This window comes from Octopus bimaculoides, chromosome 15 (genome assembly GCF_046866305.1).
Source record: "Octopus bimaculoides isolate indiv1 chromosome 15, ASM4686630v1, whole genome shotgun sequence".
NCBI lineage: Eukaryota > Metazoa > Mollusca > Cephalopoda > Octopoda > Octopodidae > Octopus > Octopus bimaculoides.
Window position 1 is genome coordinate 41,043,901 of NC_142942.1, and position 9,217 is coordinate 41,053,117.

A 9,217-nucleotide genomic window follows, 5' to 3' on the forward strand; every position below is an offset into this window, starting at 1 on the left:
CAACTAAAGAAGGCGGTGCTCCAGCATGGTGACAGTCAAATGACTGAAACAAGTAAAAGAGTAAAAGAGTAATCGTTAGTTCTACACCAGAAATTCTACGCCTAGCTTTCAGTTAAACACTATTTACATTGACTGCGAAGACACTGTTGCAATCTCAATTTGGTCGATTAACCAGGTAGAAATAGCGGCAAAAACCTTAATTAAATCACACTTTGTATTTCTTTATCCTTTTGTTAAGACAGTAGATAACGTAGTTGTGGAGGCGCAATGGCCCAGTGGTTAGGGCAGCGGACTCGCGGTCATAGGATCGCGGTTTCGATTCCCAGACCGGGCATTGTGAGTGTTTATTGAGCGAAAACTCCTAAAGCCCCACGAGGATCCAGCAGGGGATGGTGGCGAACCCTGCTGTATTCTTTCACCATTACTTTCTCTCACTCTTACTTCCTTTTTCCGTTGTGCCTGTAATTCAAAGGGTCAGCCTTGTCACACTGTGTCACGCTGAATATCCCTGAGAACTACGTTAAGGGTACACGTGTCTGTGGAGTGCTCAACCACTTGCACGTTAATTTCACGAGCAGGCTGTTCCGTTGATCGGATCAACTGGAACCCTCGACGTCGTAAGCGACGGAGTGCCAACAACAACGAATAAAAAATGACAGGGGCACCGTTGTAGACCCTGGAAGAGGATTAACAGTTGTTTGCGTTGAATGTTACACAAGTAAAGCGGTAGTAACAATAAAAAACAGTTTAGTCATAAGGCCAGCAATTTTGAGGTGGGGGAGGGCTTACTCGATATCATCGACTCGACTATTTGACTGGTACTTCATTTTTATCGAAGGGAGTAGTCGATTACATCGACTCCAGTACTCAACTGGTCCTTGATTAATCGACCCCGAATGGATAAAAGGCAAAGTCGACCTCAGCGGAACTTGAAATCAAAACGTAAAAACGGATGAAGTACTGCTAAGCATTTTGTCCGGCGTACTAACGATTCTGCTAGCTTTCCACCTTAATAATAATAATCCTTCGTTCTGGACACACACAAATGAAAGAAAAAATAAAGAAAGAGTACTATAGACGAGTTAGATCAATACTAAAAACAGAGCTCAATGCTAAAAATATAGGATGCACCACCCAAAATCTGACATAGAAAGGCTATATATACAACGCACAGAAGGTGGCAGGGGTCTTATACAGCTGGAAAACTATTATAAAATAACCACCATAGGACTGCAAAAATACCTACTCCAGAAGCAAGGAAAACTAATACAAATAGCTACAAAACACGAACAAAACAAAAAACTGTTTTCAGTATTTAAGGAAGCTGACAAATACAAACAAGAAACCACACTACCTAACAAATACGAAGACGAAGAAGAAGACACAACAAAAGCTATAAAACAAATGAAATCCAAACTAAAACTAGAACAGCAACGGACCATGATAAAACGATGGCAAGAAAAGCCCCTACATGGAAAATACTGGGCTAAACTAAATGCAAAAGAAATAGACAGAGAAAAATCCCAGCAATGGTTGAGAAGCACAGGACTCAAAGCAGAGACTGAAGGATTTTTAATTGCTGCACAAGACCAAAGCCTCCCCACCAGAAATTACCAAAAACATATAATGAAAAGAAACATAACATGTAACTGTAGAATATGTGGAGATGGACAAGAAACAATAAATCATATTATCTCTGGCTGCCCAGTCCTGGCTAAGAAGAAATATATTCACAAACATGACAGAGCTGGGACCTATATACACTGGAAGCTATGCTAACACTATGGAATAACAACAGAAAAAAGATGGTATAAACACACGTCAGAAAAGGTTACAGAAAACGAGAAAGCAACCATACTCTGGGATATGCCAATACACACAGATAGAGAAATTAAGGCCAATAGACCAGATATAGTTGTCAAAGATTATGAAGAAAAAAAATGCTTTCTAATTGGTGTATCAATACCAGCAGATGACAACGTTTCCCTAAAAAAAATGGAAAAACTTTCAAAATACAAAGACCTGGAAATAGAGATAACTCGAATGTGGAATCTAAAAACAGAAACAATTCCTATCATAGTATAATAAAAAAATATTCAGACAAATACATAACAAAAACACCAGGACTTACAAATATATATAACATACAGAAAATTGCACTACTGGGCACTGCACACACCCTACGCAAAACACTTTCAATACAGTAACCATAAGAGCACCACAGCAAACCACAGCACATACCCAAGGCGCACAGAGCTGCGCTCGGTAGTGAAGTGAAAGCACGTTATAAAAATAAAACTACTGAACAATAATAATAATAATAATAATAATAATAATAATAATAATAATAATAATAATGATAATAATAATAATAATAATAATAATAATAATATTAATAATAATATTAATAATAATCTCTTTATTAACCTCAAGAAAAACATTATGAACAGTACAGGACCAAACAAAGAAAGTGTGTGAGTATGTGTGTTTTGTGAGTGTTTTGCGAGTAAATAAGACTGGCAAATTTTTTTTAAATCAGCTATATGCGATTCTCAGTAGGGAGAAGGCGTTCGAGGGCTGCTCACGGAAAATCTCCATAAAAAAAACATAAGTACCCTCACTTTTGGCGCAGGTGCCTTTTTTTCCTTTCCTTTTTTTCCAACTTACAGGCATATGCTCAGGGCAAGCTCGTTCACCCGCATCAATCTCGCCACTTTCATCCACCTTTCAGCAAATTGTCTAGAATACAACACTTCCCTCTCTACCCTTATTTTCTTTTTCAAGTGAAACTTGAAGAGTTGATCAGGGATTGGCCAAAGAGAAAAGTGTTTGTCTCCAGCTCCTTCAATCTCTTTCGCATATAAACACAGCTTTTCCTTCTCGGTTAAAGAAGGCGACGGAGCGATCTTCACGATGGATTCAGTTGACAGCCGGATCCGTCCCACACGCGACAGTAGATGCTCGACATAAACCCACAGGTCAGCAATGCTTGGGCACTGGACGAGAGCATGCAGGACCATCTCGTCGTCCAGTGCGCATCTCGAGCATGCTTGACTGACGGCACTTCCGTGCCTGTAAAATTTACCATAAACAGGCTAAGCTTCCTGGTAGCACTGCGAGGCCAGAGATTTTTGGAAATTATTCATCGGTCCTGGGCCGAAAGTTCTCCGGAAAAGAGCGGCTAGTTGATCTTCTTCATTGCCCAAGGTCTCCCGAAGAACATCATCGCACTTTTCCTCCACGAATCCTCTATACAAAGCTAAAGTGGACGTTCTACCTATCGCAGTGTCCGATTGTTTGAGGGCTGTGAGCGCTTGAAGACATTCTACTTTCCAAATGCTCCCCCTCGGTCTCTATTCTACCCAGAACTGCAGCTCCATCAAAGAAACTAGCTGTGGGTTTATGTCGAGCACCTGCTGTCCGAGTGGGACGAATCTGGCTGTCGACTGAATCCATCGTGAAGATCGCCCCGTCGCCTTCCTTTAACCGAGATGGAAAGGCTGTGTTTATATGCCCGGAGGCCATGACGAAAGAGGTTGTATGGTGGACGAGATTGAAGGAGCTGGAGACAAACACTTTTCTCTTTGGCCAATCCCTGATCAACTTCTTCAAGTTTCACTTGAAAAAGAAAATAAGTGTAGAAAGGGAAGTGTTATCTTCTAGACCACACCCGTTCACCGTCAAGGAAGCACTGGAGAAGTCGTAGCCTCAGCACATGTCTGCGCATCATCAACCACGGCATGCCCAGGCCACCAATCAGTGGGTGTTGACAGCAGATAGACCGCTTGACCATCGGAACGAGGTCATTCAACGAGAAGCGGAAGAGTATACGCTCTTGCGTAATCAGACAGTGGCTAGGACAAGACACGATAGTCAAGCGATAGTAGCTGACGAACGCGATATACGCGTTAGCCACCCCTACCCAACCTTTCAGTGATAGCTTTCTCTCGGCCCATTTCTGGGTGAGAGTTATTACCCTGCTCATTATCTCGTCCCAGCTTTTTGTCCATCTGGAGGTCCGCACCAAACCAGATCCCGAGTAATTTAACCGGTCGGTCCGTCCAGCGCCCAACGACGCAGTTAGACGGCATGAACGTGCTTCTTCAGGTGCCGAGTCGTAAACCCACTGATTTTTCCTGGTTAATTCGTTGCCCTTGAAACCACCTCGTAATCCCTGAGAGTAGTGCCGAAATATCTCTATGTGCTTATGATAATAATAATAAACTTTTAATTTACTTATGTTTTGACACAATGCAAAACCAAATATATGGCACTCTAGTCATAACACCAACTTGAACTTCTAACTTGTTATCTCTTGAGGTCTCTGGGTGAGACTTGGAGTCAATTTGTACAAACACAAAGCAAAAGCCAAACATAATAATAATAATTGGAAATGGTAAGACTGTATGGAATGCGAGAGGGTAATGTAAAAGTGATACCAGTGGTGATCGGAGCGTTGGACTCAATCCCATAGAAACTTCAAAACTTCTTTAGGCAACTGGAAATCCCATGCAAGATTGATATCTTGCAAAAAGCAGCCTTATTGGGCACAGCGCACATCTTAAGGAAAGAATTATCTATTTGAGGTCCTTGTTGTGACTTGACAGATAACTAAAGACTCCGGTGCATTTTTACCTTCCCTGTGTTACGAAGGAATAATTAAATAGCTGAAGAAAGAGTATTTCCTAAAACTACAATCGGTATTGAACTCAAAGTTGACTGAATGGAATAAATTCCAAGTAGTAAATACAACGGGCGGTAACATCACTTAGATATAGAGATGGAATCATAAAGTGGCAAAAAAATGAATTGATGAGTATGGATACGAGGATAGGGAAACTATTGAAATTGCACGGAGCATTCCATCTCAAGAGTGACACTGGTCGGTTGTGATTGTCCAGAATAAAAGGGCGGGAGACGTTTGATCAGTTGTCAAGAAATTATATTGAATCAAAGAAAGACAGTTTAGGGTGGTATGTAAAAAATGCTTCGGAACCATTGTTGATTGATGTGAAGAAGTCCAGCAACTTAAAACTAATAACTGTGTAACGAAAGAAAAATTTAATAAGGAAAAGAACACAGAAAAAAATGGCATTGAAAGTAAAAAAAAATGTACGGTCAGTTTGCCAGAAATAAGAGCGCAAATATAAATAACCGATGGTTATGAATGCGGAAGAGTGACTTGAAGATAGAAACAGAGGCACTTATATGCGCGGCACAAAAACAAGCTTTGAGGACAACTTATGTGAAGTGCAGAATTTATAATACAACTGTGAGTGACAAATGCGGAATGTGTGGTGAGAAGGGTAAAACAGTGTGGCTCATTTTTAGTGCAACCACATGACAATGTGACTAGAGTGATCCATTAGGAGTTCTGTGAAAGTTATGGACTAGAAAGATCAAAGATGTGGTATGACCAAATCCCGGGAGTTACTGAGAAAAAGGATTACAAAATCCTGTGGGATGCAACTATTCAGTGTGACCACCTGATTAAATGTCTGGTGACGTTGTTGTGGTAAACAGAAAAGAAAAGAAATAAACGTGCCTGGTAATCGACATAGCATGTCCTGGTGACAACATGATTGAAGAGAAAAGAAGAAAAGGTGAACAACTATGATGAATTGAAGTGGGGAAATACGCAGGTTGAGGGCAATGAAGAAAGTAGACGTGATGACAATAGTAATTGTTGCGTCTTGGAGGTATCAGTACCCAACTCCCAACGTGACTCAAAATGGATTGGAACGAATGTAAAGATAGAACACCTCCAAAAAATCATCATCGATTGGAACTGTAAGAGTTCTTCAGAAGGTTTTTGAAGCATGATCACACCCAGCAAAATAAAGTTGATAATAATAATAATAATAATAATAATAATAATAATAATAATAATAATAATAATAATAATAATAATAATAATAATAATGATAAGTGGGGGAGCATCATAGCCATGTGCTGAGAGGAATTCTTTGGGCTTTGAAGAATTTACCTTTGGAAACATGGGTGTTTGGCTCAATATCCTTAAACGAACCTTATTCAGGGACCTTTTGAGTGGGATGGCCTACTCGACCTGAAGAAAATTCTAACTGGGCCCCACCTGCGAGGTCATGCCCTGTTTATCTTGATATGAGATCACCATGTCGCGCACGTATGGTTGTGATGCATGTGCCTGATGTACCCTTATCAGACGGGTAGTTATGATGGGTATAATGGGCTTCGTATATTTTACCCCAGTGTCACTTTGATCGCATGCACTGCTCTCTCACTCAATAATAATAATAATAATAATAATAATAATAATAATAATAATAATAATAATAATAATAATAATAATAATAATAATGCTTTCTAATTGAAGTATCAATACCAGCAGATGACAACGTTTCCCTAAAAGAAATGGAGAAACTTTCAAAATACAAAGACCTGGAAATAGAGGTAACTCGAATGTGGAATCTAAAAACAGAAACAATTCCTATCATAGTAGGTGCCTTAGGTATAATAAAAAAAATATTCAGACAAATACATAACAAAAACACCAGGACTTACAAATATATATAACATACAGAAAATTGCACTACTGGGCACTGCACACATCCTACGCAAAACACTTTCAATACAGTAACCATATGAACATCACAGCAAACCACAGCACATACCCAAGGCACACAGAGCTGCGCTCGGTAGTGAAGTGAAAGCACGTTAGAAAAATAAAACTACTGAATAATAATGATGATGATAATAATAATAATAATAATAATAATAATAATAATAATAATAATAATAATAATAATAATAATTTCACTTATTTCGCACCAGAGCGAAGCATGAGGGTGACAATACAAAGACAGACATAAAGTGTGAAGGTTTACATATAATGAAATGATGAAATAATTATTAAGAAAAAAAAAAACAGAAAGTGTAAGTATACGCGGTATACAATGAAAAGGAAAAGATGTATACATAATAGACAAAGGTTTTAAAAAAGTGGGGAAGAGGATGTTAGAGATGTAGCCCTCCTGATACCGGATGCCCTCTAGGGATCAACGAGGAATCCCACTGTCCGAGATTTCCCTGAACACCAAGTGCAAGTACGCTCTCCAATTCCTTTTCTTCGACTCACAGGTCTACACTTAGAGAGGTACCAGCCACTCTCGCCATTTTCGAAGCTTTCACCCACCTGTAGTGGATTTCTTTGCCCGAAGTGTCCGGAAGACACTCGGCAAGAAATGGAAACAAAATTGAAAGAAGAGGATTATAATAATAATAATAATAATAATAATAATAATAATAATAATAATAATAATAATAATAATAATAATAATAACAACTATAAGAGCATCACAGCAAACCACAGCACATACCCAAGGCACACAGAGCTGCGCTCGGTAGTGAAGTGAAAGCACGTTATAAAAATAAAACTACTGAACAATAATAATAATTATAATAATAACAGTAACTGTAATTGCCCATATTGTAAATGAATATCGTAGACTTGCCCAAAATCAACATAAGTTGTGGTAACATGATGAAGTAACAAAAATCTGTATTGGAAACTGTGTGAAAAGAGTGGGTTAGAACGAAGTAAGACACGGTACGACCGCAAACCGGAGAGGTGATTGAGTTGGAAACTTAGAAAATCCTGTAAGATTTCCTAATTCAATTGTACCATGTGCATGAACACAACTAACCGTTCCTAGTGTATATAATAGTAAAAAAAAAAAAAAAATTTATTCCAAGAAAGAAAATTTCGCCCATGGCAGAGAAGGCTGCTAAGCGCCATTCATGGAAATTCCACAAAAATTCAACACTCATGACAATCAAAGACAAGTTTTCGCATTTCGTTCGCTGTTTCTCGGTGTATAAGAGCATACTCAGAGTAGGCTCACTTACTCATACACGTTCGTTACTCTTACTCTACTTTCAACAAATTTACAGAGTGGGAGCATCTCCTTTTCTGTCCTGACCTTCCTTAAAAAGGTAATGAAAACCTGGTCGAAAAGGAAAGAACAATCAAAGCCAAATCACTCATAACAACCCTGCTTTTTCCTATGAACCAGGAATATGTTATTCAAAGTGGTTGCTTTTGGATATATTGAGGGAGGTTTGGTTGTTATATCTGTTTCTTACTAGAAATAGAAATAGCTACCAAACTTTGGTTGTTAGACTTCTAGTAAGTAGTAGAAGCTGTCTCGATGCCGCTTCCAAAATTAGCTAAAGAAAAAACATTCAACGAAATTAATTCTCGTATTTGACTGCTACTTTATTTTTGTTGCCCTTGGAAAGACAAGCAGCAAGATTCGGCCACGGTAACTGAGTGCTACATTAAGATTCGATCGCGATCTTCATTAAGACTCGATCACGGTAACTGAGTACTACATTATAATCTCTTCATTAAGATTCGATCACGGTAACTGAGTGCTACATTATAATCTCTCCATTATCAAGTCGATATGAAGAGTACGCATACATTAACCTCGTTATTAGTATGCTACTAATTAATATTCAAATCTTAGATAGGAAATATAATTGTAATTGTACTACTAAAAAATACGATATAACTAAGATGGCAAACTGGCAGAATCGTCAGCACGCCAGGCGAAATGCTTAGCAGTATTTCGTCTGCCGCTACATTCTGAGTTCAAATTCCACCGAAGTCGACTTTGCCTTTCATCCTTTCGGGATCGATTAAATAAGTACAAGTTACGCACTGGGATCGATATAATCGACTTAATCCGTTTGTCTGTCCTTGCCTGTCCCCTCTGTGTGTAGCTCCTTGTGAGCAGTAAAGAAATAAGTATCGTTAGCACGTCGGGCAAAAATACCTAGCAGTATTTCGTCCGCCTTAACGTTCTGAGTTCAGATTCTGCTGAGGTTAACTTTCCCTCTCTCCTTAAAACTCCTGGCCCCGTGCTAAAATTTGAACCCATTATTTAGAACATGATTTTCATGAAATTCATTTCACCGCAGAAAGAGATACGTTTAGAATATCGCTATTTGGTTTATTGACAATTTACTATTCTTTAAATGAAATCGTATGAAGGACATTTCTCAAATAATTACACCGTATATATTACGATTTAATAGAATATTATCCGTGTAGAAGTGAGAAATTTACGGCACTAAGTCATTGTAAAACATTGATAGAATATTACAGTAATAATATATTACAAAACTGAACTTTTAGTCCCGCTTAAAATATATTAACTTCACCAGATTCTAC

General features: G+C 38.6%; 1 protein-coding gene across 1 annotated transcript in view; it reads right to left on the bottom strand.

Annotated features, from left to right (window-relative positions):
• LOC106880972 (follistatin) overlaps positions 1-9,217 on the bottom strand; it is a 43,509-nt gene that overhangs the window by 33,449 nt on the left and 843 nt on the right. The window lies entirely within an intron of this gene.